General features: G+C 44.8%; 1 pseudogene across 1 annotated transcript in view; it reads right to left on the bottom strand.

The window, feature by feature from the left end:
* LOC148542777 (tumor necrosis factor ligand superfamily member 10-like) overlaps positions 1–17,124 on the bottom strand; it is an 87,487-nt pseudogene extending 70,363 nt beyond the window's left edge. The window contains exon 1 of the transcript XR_015877686.1: positions 16,687–17,124. The product of XR_015877686.1 is annotated as a tumor necrosis factor ligand superfamily member 10-like (transcript). The remainder of the gene's footprint in view (positions 1–16,686) is intronic.
* Positions 17,125–17,716: the final 592 nt, after the last annotated feature.

The raw sequence follows: 17,716 nt of genomic DNA, 5'->3' as shown, positions 1-17,716 counted from the left end.
CTGTGACAGCTCACTGGGTGGGTGTATCACCTTCAACAGCGGCAGTATCTAACACACAATGCCAGCTCATACACAGACAGGCTACTGTCTGAATCACTGGCTTCACTAAGAGGCATACTGGTGCATATCTTTTGTAACAAAATGTGATAGCAAAATGACTTACACAAATTTGTCATTTCTGACAATGCAAGTAAATGGTACAAGCATTACATAAAAAAAAATGACAGGGCCATGCAGGAGATGGTAATGACCCATAAAATCTCTGGGCATATTAAGCATTCAACATGCAAGTATAAGATTGCAGCAACTACAAGAACAGTTCCATTTACCACGCCACAAACTGAAGCAAGGGGTAGTAAAGTGACGAGGTGGAATCCTGTACAGGATGTTATTAAATCTAATGTGGTTCAACATATGCAACAATGTATATTACTGTATATTTCAAGGGCCCTTACATACCATTATCCAGATGTTCCATCCTCAAATGAGGCCAAGTGTTTCTCCCACACCCATTCCACAAAATAAGATCACTGTGTGTCACAGAGCAATTACATTCAAAATCAGGTCACTGGTTGAATTATATTTATTGTTTCTAGGTCAGTGTGGTCTGACTATAAATGTTAGATGAACCCTATAATTAAACAAATATGTTAATACAAGTGATTTAACAAAGTGCTAGCATTATATTTAATGCAGGTGATTACATAAATATTTATTTTCTGCTACATTCTTAGCCTAGAGCTTTATATGCGAGATTGCTTTATCTTTTCACTCCAATATCTATATTCTGTACAGTATCTATCAGTAAAGCCTGAAACCCAGGGGCATTTTAAGAGAGGAGGGGGCCCTTGTGCAGCCTTTGTTTGGGCCCCCTCCTCTCTGGCAGCGCAGTCGATTCTGGCTTAATGCCCCTGAGTATTTTATTAGGCCTAAGGCTCTACTGAAGAGGACATAATAGACTGAGTTCTTCTGCTTCCCCTTATTTTATATATGTAGGGCTGCAGGGGTGTAAGTTTATACCAGACGTCTGGAGGTAAAACAGATAGAGATGATGCCCCCATGCATTTACCACAACACCTCAGCAGCAAACAGTCACACACCCCTTGATCAACACCAACAGCCCTGTGACAGCCATTCCCACTGAGCACATGACGTTATGGCATCGCGCAGATAGGTTGGGGCCGCCAGATCCAGGAAGTGCAGCACTGCCTGGAGCGTGCTCTACTTACAGGGGGCTGGATGGATGGCATTCTTGGAGTGTCCAAAGGACTCTCCAGGTGGCACTACCGCAGTGTTACTGACTGTAGGGTGCTGTTCCTATTTTTTAAAGTTATATCTTCTACTCCAATTCCATAAGGTTTTTCTGTTTTATACAGTGAGCATATTTTTTCTTATTATTTTTATTTTCTTAGTTACCCTTTAAGCAAAATAAAGAATTCAACCTGGATGCATTTTAATGCAAATAAAAAGTGTTCATTTGCGCTCTGCTTCCAAAATATTATTCTTAAGGGGCCTATTGATGATGTTAATTATCGGGGTCATTCTAACTCATCGCGGCTGCCGGAGCACTTCATCATTGCTCCGGCGTGGTGACAGCTGAGGCAAAATCAGCTGTCCCCGCAAGTGACTTCTCTGCTTCTTTTCGGAGCAGTGATGGGACTGCATATGTGCGGCCTACAGGTCATGCGTGCGCACAAGAGCCCCGACGTTCGGCGGAAAGAGCCAGACAGGGGCGGGGGGATCCAAAAGGATACCTCTGCACAACCCGGACCTCCTTCCTATACAGCAGTCTGAAGATGGTGAATGCTCCCTCAGTCAAGCTCCGAAAATATAATATTTTCGGAGCTTGATGAATTCTGTCCCCATACTAGTGTATGCAGAGAGCGGGCCATTCCGCAAAAGGAAGGTAAGTAGGAGATATCTGTGAACCTAGCTAAGGCTGATGTCAGGTCTTGCCTGCGGAAAACTAGTGCTAGAAAAGCTGCCGGTCCTGACTGTATTCCAAGCAAGGTTTTACGTGAGTGTGCTGATCGATTATTTTTAATTTATCACTTACCCAAGGTATTGTTCCAGGTTGTTTTAAAACTACTACAATTATCCCAGTCCCTAAAACCACGTCCATTTCTGGCCTAAACGTCCTATTGCTCTTACTTCATTAATCATGAAGTGCTTTGAGCAATTGGCTTTGGCACACCTGAAGAGTGGCATCCCAGATGTCTTTGATAGTTATCCATTTGCATATAGATCTAATAGATCTACTGAAGATGCTGCCCTTATGGTTCTTCACAAGGTATTGTGTCATCTAGAGAACAAGGATTCTTACGCTAGATTGTTGTTTGTGGACTACAGTCCTGCTTTCAACACTGTAGTACCGTCTTTACTCATTGCTAAACTCTAATGATGTGTCTATCTGTACTTGGCTGTTGGATTTCCTGACTGACCGTTCGCAGTCGGTTAGGTTGAGAGATCTGCTTTCGTCTCCAATTGCTGTGAATATAGGAGTACCTCAAGGTTGCGTTTTAAGTCTCTTCCTATACTCCTTGTATACATCAGATTGTGTCTCTAGTTCAGAATCAAATCTCATCGTGAACCCTCACGATTGGGGGTTTGATCACTAATGAGGATGAGGATAGTTATAGAGCGGAGGCAGATCAACTTGTTAGGTGGAGAGAGGACAACAAGCTGCTGTCAAACAGTAAGAAAACTAAAGAGATGGTGGTAGATTTTAGGAGGTCCAGGAAAACTGCTCCCTTTCCCTTATTCTTTTTTTTTATTAATAATATTTTTATTACACAGTTTAAACAGAGAATACATTTCTCTACATAACATATAAAAATATAATAATTCAATGACATAGTAATACAAAGAAGGCTAAGATGTATGTCATACAGTAAAAGACAGATTCTCCACTTAGTAGTCAGTAACTTATATAGATAGTACATGGAACATAGCATAGACCATATAGTGACTGCAGAGCACATAAACAAACCCACACAACACATTGAATATCCCCATTCCATACAATGTAAATTCTATGAACAGTATGATTTATCCTCAGAATGGTGGATGGCCTTTTTTAAGTATCTCCGTATTATCAAGTAGTCATAATTACCACTTTACGTATCCTTTCTTTGATAGATGGTGATAAAGTGTCAATATATGGGAGCCATATCTCCCAAAAATTTTTTAGCACTATTTTCAATATCAAGTGAGCTTTCTACCCAGTCCATCTGATAAAGATACATTAATCTTGGTAACATAAGCGTTAAGGGAATAGAATTAGAATCGATCCACTGTGACAGGATCATTTCTTTTGCTGTTCCTACAACTCTAGCTAATTGTAAACGTTTTCCCCTCGATATTCTCGGTTGAGTTGTGGGAGGGTAATGATTCCACAGCGCCCATACCATAGATATCTCAACCCGTCCCTTATTCTTGACTGGTGTTTAAGTGGAGAGGGTTGGTGGTTTTAAGTTTCTTGATATTAATTTTTCTGAGGACTTGTCATGGTCTTCGCATATCTCTTCAGTGGTGGGAAAGGCTTAGCAATGCCTCTATTTTCTTAGGAAACTAAAAGCAAGTGGATTATCTAGGCCATTATGGGTAATTTTATATTGTGGTATAATTGAGAGCCTTTTGACTTATTCTATCACTGTTTGGTATGGGAATTCAAAGTGTTTGGATCGTAGATCATTGGCTTGGGTGATTAAAGCAGCTGGAAGAATTATTGGTCAATCTTTACCTAGACTAGAAGATATTTATACTAAAAGGTGTGCTTCGAAAGCAAATAATAATTGTTGCCGATTACAGCCGCCCATGTTATTCTCTGTTATCTTTTTTGCCTTCTGGTAAACGTTTTAGATGTCTTAGGTGTGGCACTAGCAGGATGCGAAATAGTTTCTTCCCTGCTGCAATTACTGTATTAGTTTAAATCTTTAAATTTGTTTTATGTAATTTATTGATTGTGAGTATTTTGCATTACATTTTCGCTGACGCATTGTATGTAGATGTGACAAAAAATTGATTTGATTTGATCTCCTGCTTCACCTTCTTGATGAATGGCCCGATAACTTCATTTTTAGGCAACATCTCCACTTCTAAAAACCAGTAAATTAGTAAATATACCCACACTACAAAACATGCATAACATGGGATCAGGGCCGGATTAACGGGGGGTGACAGGGGCGATCGTCACTGGGCCCCCACACGTTAAGGGCCCCCACACCCATCGGGGTTAAAGTGGACCAGAGGAGGCTCCGGCCAACCTAACCCCGGCGCCGCAGGGAGGCTCCTTTTACCAGGCGCCCGCTGTAAACAGCAGGCGCCCGGCTCCCTCCCCGCAGCGGCAGCCGGAGTCGGAGGCTTGAGCTCACATGAGCTCCAGCTTCCGGCTCACGCAGAGCACTATGGCAGAGACGTCATGACGTCTCTGCCATAGTGTGGAGGAGCAGCCGAGCTGACTGCAGCGGACGCGGGGCTAAGGTTCAAGTAAGTATGAGCTTTATTTTTTTTTTTTTTTTAGTGCAAGCGGCCTACTGGGGGCATTGCTGGCGGGGGGGCAATACTAAAGGGGACATTACTCGGGGGGGGAGCATTATACCTGGGGCATTACTCGGGGAGGGGGGAGGCATTACTACTGGGGGCATTACTGGCGGGGGGCATTATTCAGGGGGGAGCATTACTACTGGGGCATTACTCGGGGAGGGGGGAGGCATTACTACTGGGGGCATTATTCAGGGGGGAACATTACTACTGGGGCATTACTCGGGGAGGGGGGAGGCATTACTACTGGGGGCATTATTCAGGGGGGAGCATTACTACTGGGGCATTACTCGGGGAGGGGGGAGGCATTACTACTGGGGGCATTACTACTGGGGGCATTACTGGGGGGGAATTACTACTGGGAACATTACTCGGGGGAAGCATTACTGCTGGGGGCATTAATCAGGGGGCATCTCTATTGGGGGCTCTACTAGAGAGGGAGCATTAGTATTGGGGCACTAATGGAGGGGCATTACTACTGGGGGTATTTCTACAGAGGGCTCTACTAAAGGGGGAATGACTACTGGGGGCATTACTATTGGGGCACAACTACATGGGTATTTCTACTGGGGGATTTATACAGGGGGCATTACTACTAGGGCATTACTATTGGGCACACGCCCAATTACTACTGGGGGGCATTACTATTTGGGGCACAACTACAGGGGTATTACTACTGGGGGCATTTATACAGAGGGCATTACTACAGGGGGCACTACTAATGGGAGTATTGCATAGGGGGCACTGCATAAGGGGCACTACTACTGGGTGCACTGCATACGGGGAACTACCCCTGTGGGCACTGACACTACTGGGGGCTCTGCATAAGGTCCCCATTGCGCATACCCCCAGTTTGTCACATTTAATAGGGGCCCCCACATGTTTGTTGCCCAGGGGCCCCCACAGACCTTAATCCGGCCCTGCATGGGATACAAACTATATAACCATTGCTGCACATGCAGTCACAATACCCACAAGTTTTGGTGCCATTGCTGGCAATGGGGAGGAGATGATGGTATAAAATTGAGCAAAGGCAAAGAACATAAGGGAAGAGCGTCCAGTCTAGAGGGTAGCGGCAGACAGACAGAGGTAACACAGAGGGAAGCAACAGTGACTAAGATGCCTGGAGCGATGAGTTAGTATGAGACTTGGAAGGCTTTCAGAAAGATGTGGGTTTTCAGAGTTCATTTGAAGTTTTGGAGAAAGGTGAAGAGTCTGATTGGGAGAGGAAGATAATTCCAAAGGTAGGAGCAGCAGGGAAATATCTTGTAGGTGGGAGAGGGAAGAAGTAATCAGTTTGGAGGAGAGGAGCTGTTTATCACTGTATTGCTTACGCTTGTATAGATGGCGAAAGTGCTATGACCCAGGAACAGCTTTGCCGAGTCCCTGCCCGGTAAAAGTGCCATGCGCATGTGAAGACTGGCTGTTAAGAATGCGCATGACCTGTTGCAGGCAGCGGAAACGCTAGTTTCCGGATATTTAAGTTGCCGGACCATTCACCATCAGGGGTCCAATAGGAGCCCCTTGGTATTCAGCAAACTCCAAAAACTGAAAGTTTTTGGAGTTTGCTGCCAAGAACAAGCTCCATCTTCAGACGGCGCTTGCTCTCGTAGCTCCACTCCTTCCTATGGGAAGGAGTTCCGGGGATGTGAAGAGGGATCCGAGTGATCCTTCCTCCGCCTCCTCACTACCTCCTCAGCAGCTTTGCGCATGCATGACCCGAGGTAGCCGGGATGACGGGGAGCAGGTAAGTAATGCAGCTACAGATGTAGCTGCGATACTAACCACGGGGACAATTGCTTTTCGGAGCAGCTGTCTACTCACCAGAGCAATGATGCTCCAGTGTCACGTTTCCCCATTAGCGAGTTGGATACTTAAGTATCCCTCGCAGTGAGTTCAATACTTCATCATCGGAGGCCATACAGCCTTTGATAATGAATAGGCCCCTGTGTTTTTTTTTTTTATCATCTCAGATCTTTTGACATTGAGAAAAAAAATTTCTTTGCCAGGATTAAGAAATCTTCTGTTTTCATCTTGCATTGCTTCTACACTGCTTATAAAAATATGTAAATAAAAGATTTATTTGGTAGTGCTATGTGATTTCCTATGGAAAAGGTTTGTTTTTGCTGATTGTGTAGCTATGCCCTGCAAGTCATTCGTTTATGATATTTACAATCATCTAAAGTATGTCTCTAAAGTATGAATATACAGTGGTTTACGCTTTACAGTGGCCTATGAGCGGTTGTATCAAATCTTTTGTAGGCTCCTTAAGACACCTGTCATTATGTTTTATGCACAGTATGACGTATAGGCCTGTAAAATTACCTCTATTTTACATGTTGGTCCTCTACACCTATATAATATGCTCTACTCCCCCAAAGTATAGTGCTGCTGCTCTTTGCGGAATTTTATAAAAGGAACAATAATAATATATATAAATATATATATTTTTAATAGGCATATACTATAATAATGATATTATGCTAGTATACTTATAGATCATATTTGTCATAGAATTGTAATCCATAAAGGTTTCAGCATATTCTGGATGCAAGGACAGACTATGAATTCTGCTCTATAATATAGAGCAATGTATAATTGTTGCATTTGGTCATATGTATTAGGTATAAATAATCCAAAAGCCTATATTCCGTAAAATGGAAACAAAATGTCATAATAAATTGAAACAGTAAACCTATGTCCAGACCTATCAGCATTTATGGATAAATTGTAAACTTAAATCCAAACTAGAATTACTAACAAAGATGGACAGAATGACACTAAAGAGAAACACCAAGTTACACACGACGACTCCAAACTGACATGACCACAAGAGTGCCCGTACAGTATGAAAGGAAAAGCCCACTATAGAACCAGCAGAGAAAGGCGGCTCAGACAAAATATATGATGAAGAACATATTTGCCAGCAGGTGACTGATAAGATAAATGGTGAAGGACAGTTACGTATACAGTACTCGCCTAATCTCCCAAAATTGCTGCATTTTGTTGCGGGACCAAGATGGCGCAATTCATGATGCTATGCCCCCGACCTTCCCACCAGAACATCTCCAACACCGCAACTCCCGTAATACTAATTACCTGCACTTGTTGGAGGGGCCCGGGTCCGCCGTCGCCGCCCCCCTCCCCTCCCTCTTACCTGTCAGCAGCCCAGCATACGCTGCTGTGTGCTGGGCTGCAGTGGGAAACTGTCTCCACTCCTCTGCCTGTGGGAGGAATCGATCACACTGATCGCGCCCTCCCCTGGATTTGCGCTGTGCTGAGGGGCTCACAGCGCCCCACTCCCCAGAAGCTTGACCACGCCTCCCGCTATTAAGTAATGCCCCCCCGTGGCGAATGCAGGATTTCTAGAGGAGGGTTTCCAAATGCTTGAATAAAAGTGAGTGTGGCCAGTCCATGAAGAGGGCATAATTATTACTTATCCAGCTTTAATATGCGTCATACAAAGTATATTGTGTGTCATAATTCCAGCATATACAGGACCAGAGATCACAGTAAGCCATTAAATGCGGCAGTAGGGCCATCCTGCCTGAGCTAAATGTTTTTAATTTAGATGTGGGCACCATTCCTGAGCATGGGAGCAAGTCCGGGAGTCTGGGGGAGCAGCAGAAGAACCTAGCACTGCCCTGGACATATATGTAAATATTGGGCTCTATAGCAGTGCATCCCTAACAGTGCATGTTTTCCAAATCCCCTAATTGGTGCACAGGTTATTTATTACTGGCTGATACATGTTAAAAGATCCACAGGTGGTGCTATTTATTTAATTTATGATACTGAGAAGAACATTCAGCGCTAGTAGAATTCCATTATATTACTATTTCTATTTTGGTCATGGTGTGGGCTGAGGAGGGGGGTTTCCACGCAGACGGAAACCCCCCCTGCGTTTGCCTATGCCCCCTTCCCCCCGGGCCGGCTCTCTACAGCCCTGGCTGTCTGTCCTTGTGCCAACTGTTCTACACCACCAGCAAATGCGTAGAAATGCTTTATTATTGGAGTCTGACAATGCTACTGCCTTCTGTATCATGTGTTCCCTACACCTCTTAGCAGCACTTGGACTTTTGTTTTAATGCTGTCAGTCTGAAAAGTTTTCAAAGCAATTTTGAAAGCAGGAAGGAAGCCCCTGTGAGATGTCTCGTAATCTAGTAATAGTAATTACATGTATATAATGAAGCATAAAATGAAGTGTCATAGTTCATAGCTTGTTTTATTAGATTATACTGGCAATTATCCAATTTAGATCTTATAAACTAATAATAAAAATATTAAAATTGGGGATTTGGGCGGCCAGTAATGTTGTACCTAGGGGTGACTCAACCCGTAAATTTGCTCCTGCCTCTTATGCAGCCCATACATAATGCGATTTTTTTGCATGATGTGTACGATTGTGATCGATTGTAATGATCAATCGTGCACATAATGTGTTGTTTATGTCCATTTATGATGGCGATGCGCATCCCCGCCATAGTAGAACTGGATCGTAGATCTTACGGCAAAACCGTAAGATTGCGATCTGTCTTGTACAATGTGATACATATGCATATGGGGATCGTATGATCGCAACGATCAAACACCATTTTGACCACATCGTATGTAGAATTTCAAGAGAAGAATTTCAAGGGCAATCATACAACACATCTTAATAAACAGAAAATCGCACCGTTATGATTATACACTCATTTGAGCAGGGTTATCTCTTTACTTTCTGTTTCATTTCATTGTAATTTGTTTGTTTCACATCATGGTTTCCTTATTGTGCAATGCTGGGTAATGTGCCAGTCCTTTATAAATACAAAGATAATGATAACAGTTCTGTCGTTAGGGTATGTTTAATTAGTTGAAATATTTATTATTACCACACTTATGGCCTCATTTGTCAATGAGTGATATTCTTGTTATCATTCATCACTAATCTTAAATGGTGCTCCAACCAATCAGCTCCTAACTGTCATGTGTTTGAAAAATTGGAGCACCATTTAAGATTAGTAAAGAGTGATAACAAGAATATCACTCATTGGTTACTGAGGCCCTTAGATTGTTCTCACCCAGAGATACTGCACACGAGGAAAGAAGATTAGAAAAGAGACTGATCTGGCCCAGACATGCCCGGATGGCAGTCATCGCCAGATGGGTTTGACCATAGGCCAAGCAATGGAAAACAATGGAAAACTTATATATTTATTGCAATCATTTTTTTATTTTTCATTTACTTATAATGGCATAAAAACTAAATTTTATGCAGTTTAAAAAAATATATACAGTAAGGTTGGTTTCTAAAAAATAAAGCTGGATTATTGTTTTAAAAAAAAACTACAGATTTACTCTAGATTCTCAAATGGGCTAGATGCATCCATAGGTCCTAAGTTGTGTTGGTTGCTACTGCTTCAGATGCATGCGACTTCTTTGCAGGTAATTTTTGATTTATATTCCTCTAATTTAGATTAAGACCCTCAGCATCTACCAGGTTTTTAATTTTAATCTGTTTGATTGGATAAGCAAAACTTCTGATTAAAAGAGTTAATATGAACTCTTTTATGCTTATTTATTTGTAATTTTTTTAACCAGTAATACATATCACATACATTTCAGAACCGTTGATATTAAAATGAACAAAAGCTTTTTCTAAATAAACAGTAAAAATTGCTATAAAGTAAAAAAACTGTGAAAACACTACAATCCTCAAATTAAATATGTAAAAAAAACACAAGGCAATTAGCAATTAACCACAGAGATTTATTATGTTAAGATTAAGACAGTTATTACAACACATAAAATGTCTAGATGGATGTTCAATGAAAAAATACTCATCTCTACACTAATGCAAAATGTTTTACATTCAACATTTCATAAACTGAGAAAAACCTATTCCATCATGTATGTTAGGGTAGATTTAACTATCAGTGAAAAGCCTAAACTGCTGTACCTATAGAGCTCTATGAGGGCAGCGCAAATTGTCACTTTAACAAGCAGCAAAAATCAGTAAACTTAACGTCATCTTCAGACGGTGTTATGCAGATACTCACCATAAGCAGCAGCTTCGCTGGAGAGGAGAAATGCTGCATGGTGATTGCCAGCCAATCAAAGATTGTTTCGCTTACTATGGAACTTGAGCCACACATGTACAGTATAGTGAATAGGGCTGCACCATACTTGCCTACTCTCCTGGAACAGCCAGGAGGCTCCCGTAACTCAGGTGCTGCTCCCGGCCACCTGTAAGAGCATTCAAGTCTCCCGGAGGCTGCAATGTGCACTGCCGCATCCGGCCAGTGCCGCCCACTTTCCGAATAAAGTGTATGGTCTGGTCGTAGCCACAACACCGTTTTACAATGCCAGTACTCTCTGCATTGTTAAGTAGGGGGTGGGGCCACAATGACTCATTGCGCCATCACGCACCCCTCATTGCTCGCTTTGCCGTGCCATACCCCCTGCTGTGCCATGACGGGGCAGACAGAAAGTCAGCAACTGTGGGTTGTACCAGGAAGATATATCCTTCGCTGGAATGTTAAACAAGCAGCAAAAGACATCACATGTTGGTAATGTCTTCGCTGATACATCCAGATATCAATAGCATTGTCACGAAATTACTATTTGGTAAACAGCATTGATAGTTTATTTCATATCTCTGTTATAAACGGCAACAAGAAATTAAACTTTTCAGTTCGTGGTTCACTGTACTAATAGACCCTTAGACCTTTTGCATCACTAAGGTGTCTGTTTATAAAACCAACAAAATCCTTTTCTCCAGCTGTTTAGCTGGATAAATCAAGACTTCTAGTTTCTCTATAGTAACCAAATGAAGAGTCTTTGATTTCCCCACTGTAGGGCACAATCAGGGCTCTGCACTTTGGCAATTTATAAAGATGCAAAAAGCTGAGTTTTATTCCATATTTTGTTAAATTCGTAACATCATCTCAGGATGGCATTATGCTTACCCGAAGTCCTGTGACGTCTCATCCAGTCTTCGCATTCTTCAAAGTGTTTACTGTTCATGTGCAGTATTTGTGCTCATGCCTGCGCAGACCTATTATCCCATATTATTTAGAGCGCATTATAAGCCTTACCACCTCGCACATGCGTTCAAAAGTGTTTTGTCTTTAGATGCATCATCGGTCACACATTAAGGCCTGCACCAGCCCTACGGCAGGTGCACTTTCTTCATCAGAGTATGGCCTCCTATGTGAGCAGTCTTTGTATGCAGCCGCTTACAGTGACATGCCCGCAACACTCCCATAAGACACAACATCTCCAAGCGTCTTTTTAGCCAACCCCGTTACCTCCCAGTAACCATCCGTGAACACCCTTGGAGAGAGATAAAGTGGATGGAAGTACCAACCAATCGGCTGCTAACTACCACTTTACAGGCTGGCTTGAAAAGCGGCAGTTAGGAGCTGATAGGTTGGTATTTATCTCCATTTTCTTTATTTAGTGTAAAATCAGAAAGATGGACTGTGACCGGACGCCTTTTGCCTAGGCCGTCCCTGGTCACGGCTTAGCGCTTTTGGACTACCACTCACCGTCAGTGACCGCCTGTCACCGACTCCACCAACTGCGCTGTGGGCATTTACGGAAGCTCCTTTTAGCGGCGCTTGGAACCGCTTTTGCTGCGTATGCTTGACGCACTGCGGCCACACCTCCTGGTTGGTGTCGGCTGGTATCTCCCTGGCCCCTCGCAATGGACCAAGCTCTGCACAGTAGCTGCCCGAGGGCTTGAGCTTTGGAGACACTTGGGCTCACTCCAGAACAGCCGGAGAACGGAATAGCGTTTGGCGCAATTCTGTTAGGCATAGAATGCAGATGCGTAGAGGCAAAAGGTGTTTATTGCTCAATAGTCTTAAAAAAGACTCCACCTTCTGGGTGAAGGGATTTACAGCATACAGTTGGTACAAACAGCAGACACCCACAAAGGATCCACAAGGAATATATACATTTCAGAGCCCACAAGCCCTTCTTTTATGCCACTCTAATATACATTTCCGCAGGGGGTAAGCCCGCCCTGTGGTTTCCAACCAATCATCATAAGTGCATGACCTGTGCATGTGCTAGCCACATGCACCTTTAACATTGTCCCTTATGGCAAGGGGGAGTGGTGACTCCCCTGTGCCTGGGCTTAACCTTGGAGCTGGGCAACACCCACGGCTCCGCTCCGTCTGGATACAGCCTGGGAAGATAAGAATCTCCCTCCGAAAACGGACTTCCAGGAATCTGCTAAGGGACCAAGCTTGCTACTCTTGCCCGAATCTGAGCTCCAGAGGTGGGCAAGCAGGGTCCCTGGCAGAGACTCCTGGCCACAGAGGAAAGTCCGTTTGGAGCTCGCTGGAAATTCTTAGCTGGCTGCATTAGCCAGCTTCCTATGCACCTCCTCATCCCACTTCCAGGCATGAGGCCGCATAGGAGGATACTTTATTTTCCTGGACGGGGCTGGAAGATCCAGCAGCCAACTGAGGACTCTGGATCCCGTTGGCCGTCCAGGGAAACCACAGGTATGTGCATTTTTACATTTTACAATACATTGCATGTTATAATACATATATGTACACTGAAACACTTTTATTTAATTATGTGTAGTGTGTGCTTTTAACTGTGATTATATACACTGTGCCCAGCACTGGGCTTTACTAAACCAGCCCTGCAGTGCTGGGATACTGTGAGCTGAGCACTCAGTCCCCAGTACCGGGCCCTTAGCTCTGCAGCCTGGGACCATGCCCTGGCTGCAAAAGCTGTACCTTTATTCAGCAGCGCTCAGCTGCTGCTCTCTTCTTGCAGCCCTGGGGCACCAGGAGCCAGTGCTCCTGACCCCCAGTGCATGGCTCTGGGGGTCAGGAGCACTGGCTCAGTCTTCCCCTCGGTGCAGCACACCGAGGGTTAAACTGCTGGCCACGCTGCCTGATGTTGCTGGAGAGCCGGAAGCTAGGTTCCCTGCATCCAGTGGTCAGCGCGCCGCATCTGTCCGGGAGGCTTGGTTGCTGGAACACCAGGAGCCTCCGCTCCTGGTCTCCAGCTTGGAGCCGCAGAACGTCTCCCTTGCCCCTGCCCTTCCCTGGTGTGGCATACCAGGGGTTAAGTCCCTGTGCCGCCACAGCGGCTGGTACCTTTGCAATCCGGGACAAGCTTGTCCCGGCTGCCGAGGTGTCCTGCCGCTCTGGAGTGCTGACGGGCTGGGAGACCTGCTCCCATCCCCAGCAGTCAGCAGCCAGTGTATAGATGGAGCGCCGGGAGCGGAGCTCCCTGCCTCCGGCTGGGAGCACGGAGCGGCTCCCTTGTTCCCCCGCTGGTGTGGCACACCAGGGGTTAACGATAAGCGCCACGGCTGCCGGAGTCAGTTTCCGGCAGCAGCGGCACTAAGAGCTGGCCCCCAGTGGGCAGAGGGCACATACTATGCTGCCGTGGTCCCTGGACCTGGACCGCGGCAGCTACATAGACCTATCCGGCGGTAGCGCCGGCAACATTAAACACATGGCGCCTAGCGCCTACAACAAATCAAGATGGCGCCGGTCACGGGGGTTAAACCCTTCAGTGCCACAGCGGCCATTACCACGAGGGGAGGGCGGGGGTGCTGGCGACGGGACTGGGACCCGGCCACATTCCTCCCCCCCCTATTCATGCGGGCCACCAGGGGCCATGTCCCAACGATTTGGCTCCTGGTCCCGCTGTCCTTTGGAGTTTATCGGGAGTTTCCAGGGGGCAGGCTCCTCCTGCCGAGACAGTCCATCCGCATTGCTGTGAGCCTTGCCTTGCTTGTGGATAATATGAAAGTCATAAATCTGAAGTGCAAGGCTCCACCGCAACAGTCTGCCATTTTCCCCCGTTGTATGTTGCAGCCACTTTAAAGGATTGCGATCAGTCACCACAGTGAAATGTCGGCCATACAAATAGGGCTGGAGCTTCTTCACAGCCCAAACAATGGCCAAACACTCCTTCTCAATCGTGGCATACCCCACCTCCCGCTGTAGCAGTTTTCTGCTCAAATAGGCCACAGGGTGCTCCTGCCCATCTGGCCCCTCCTGGCTCAGTACTGCTCCCAGTCCGTACTGTGACGCATCAGTCTGTACAACAAAATATTTACTGTAGTCCGGTGCCAGCAGTACTGGAGCTTGTACCAGAGCCGCTTTCAATGTCTGGAATGCCAACTCACAAGCGGGTGTCAAGTCAACTAACTTGGGTAGTTTCTTCTTAGTCAAATCCGTCAGGGGTTTGGCCACAGAACTGAAATCAGGGACAAAGCGTCTATAGTACCCTGCGATTCCTAAGAAGGCCAGAACCTGTCTCTGTGTTGTGGGCCGGGGCCAGTCTCGGATTGCCTCTACCTTTGCGGGTTCGGGCTTTACCTCCCACACGGTGGCCCAGATACTGTACCTCTGTCATCCCCATTTGGCACTTGTCTGCCCTGATGGTCAGACCTGCCCAACGTATCCTTCCTAACACCAGCCCCACCTGCATCAGGTGAGCTTCCCAAGTTCGGCTGAAGATGGCGATGTCATCCAAGTAGGCCTGAGCAAAGTCTCTGTAACCCTTCAGAGACCCTTTTCACATTATTTTAGTTTCACCTAAAGTTACTACAGGGCAATTGTAGTAGAATTCGTAAAATTCTACTCCAAGCCCTAATTATCACTTATTTTTAGTAAGCAGATTGCATTTCCCATAATTGTAATGGGAAATGTGATCTGACCAAAGTTGCTAAAAATAAAATGAGAAAAAATATCTGGGGAGGCCTTGTGATAATAACGCCACCTGGAGGTGATGTCCTTCCTCCGGTCAGCTGGTCTCCCATGCTGCACTGGGGCCCGGTCATCACATGACAGGGTCCCAGTGCAGTATGGGATGTCAGCTGACTGGAGCAACAGAGGACATCACCGGAGGCCCGATAACTGCAGGTAAGTGTAATTAAGGGAGGGGGGGTCCGCGATCGCGGGGGCGGGGCTTAGCGATGAGGGCGGGGCTTGGCGACAGGGTGGGCAGCAGCGGTGGCCGGCTGGTGCATGTGCGGGGCACTTGTCACGGTATTTATTGCGAAAATACCGTGATAAGGCTGCGGAGGGGATTCGCAGGGACAGAGCTTTATCGCAAGCTCTGTCCCTGCAAGGGATTTGTAGTAAATCCCTGTGATATTGCCTGAACTCGCTATGCGAATTCAGTCGGTAATATCACACTACAATCTGCATTACAAATGCGGATTGTAGTAAATAGACCCCAAAGTGTAAAAAGGTAGTGTATAATCAGAAAGATGGACTTACTGACACCTATTAGGGACAAACCATGACTAAGTGTAAAAAGGTAGTGTATAGTCAGAAAGATGGACTTACTGACACATATTAAGGATAGGCCATGACAAAGTGTAAAATACGGGAAAATATAAAAAGGGCATTTGACTCTCGCAGATCACTAAATAAAATATAGGTCAACACAAGGCTTATTCATCATTACATAATTATTACTAGTGATGATTATGTTTTAAACTTGCTGCAAGTTTAAAAAATCTTTTGTAGGCATTCATCATGCCTCACATACAAAATTATCACTTCCAAAAACTGCTTTTTGCGGAGTCAGCTTTTCGAAAAAGTGATAATTTCCACCCGCAGCTGAGGTATCAATAAGGATTTCCTCACACTGCGCCGGACCCCTCTCTCTATTCCCCCCTCTCTTTCACCTGAGACACCCCCTTCCCAAACCCGCCGCTATCAGCAGCCAGGACTGGGGAACATGAGACTGTGGTCCAGCACACTCCTTTCGCCGGTGTCTGATCTGACTCCGCCCTGCGCGCCACTGTCCGATCTGGCTGCCCCCCCCCTCCAGTGATATCTCCTCTGTTACATGCTTAATGAATAGCCCTGACCCTTAATTTTTACAAAAGTACATTTTTACTTTTTACAAAAGTAGGGAAAATGTAAATGTTCACACTCTTTTGTAAAAATTAAGGGAATTGAACAGACCCCAGAATGTGTGTTTTCTGTGTCACACCGGCTAACCCTTTTCTTCTAACGATTGTACAATGTACAAGGAACACTTCAGTAGTTCATAGTCCACATACTGTGACAGATCACTAGAGCACAACATAGCAACTCATACACAAAGCACTTTGTACAACTTGCATGCAGGTATTTATGATAACATCATATGAATTAATCATACCTTGGAAATGGACATGCTGAAGTAGACATAAAGACCAGTACAGCAGGCGACTTGCAATACCAAAATGAAGGCGAAGGCAACTATCACCCAAAGGGGGCTAAACTCCCTCCTCAACGGCACCTTCTCTCCAGGCTCTTTACAGCATTCTTCCCCGTCCCCAGCTCGGAGCATGCTGGCAGCAGAGTCATTGCTGTGTGCCTTCATTTGTCATATTGTTACAGTTACTGATTCTGCTTTTGTTCCAGGTTCTCCCTATAACTGAGCACTCTATTGCTTCTATTTAATATCTTATTTCTGCCTTCCTTTGTGACTTATTTTGTTCCCTGAAAATCACTACCACTACCATGTTCCCCTTCCTAATGTTTACATTACTGTTTTACTCTCCTAAAGCTCCTTTCCTTAACCCTTTCCACCTCCCACTTACCACCCTTCCTTCCACCTCTCGTAACCACTCTGAATATAAACAACAAATTCCGAAAGAGAAATAACTGGTTCTGGGAGGGACTAGATTTATTTTCTCTCTTTTTCCTGGACAGAGATATTAAAAGAAGTAGCTTAACCCGCCCTGCCTTGCACAGTCCAAAGTCACCCTACTTGTTTCACATTTACATGATAAGAAATGAGAAAGGTTTAAAAACTAGAGATTTAGCATATAAATACAAGTTCTGTTATGTAAAAGATCCACTAATAAGATTCAAAATACATTTGGAAAGGTTTAGGAGTATATTAGAATTTGATATGTAAGAATGGAGCCTACATATCAGACCCACGCTGTCTATAAATCCTGTGAACATCATCATTTTTGCAGGATTATAGAATTTTTAGGTTTCACAGGTATTTATTATACTGGTCTGATGGCCAGACTTTGGCGTTCCTTTAATTATGGATGGTATATCGCAAGGCAATATCGATGTTAACAATGTTCTTACCATCAGTAACAAAACATTGATAGCTCTAGAACAGGGGTCTTCAACCTTTGGCCCTCCAGCTGCTATGGAACTACACATCCCAGCATGCCATGCCACCGTTT

The sequence above is a fragment of the Taudactylus pleione genome, unplaced genomic scaffold (assembly GCF_031769625.1).
Source record: "Taudactylus pleione unplaced genomic scaffold, aTauple2 ptg000009l, whole genome shotgun sequence".
Lineage (NCBI taxonomy): Eukaryota > Metazoa > Chordata > Amphibia > Anura > Myobatrachidae > Taudactylus > Taudactylus pleione.
This window is presented reverse-complemented; position numbering and strand designations above follow the sequence as displayed.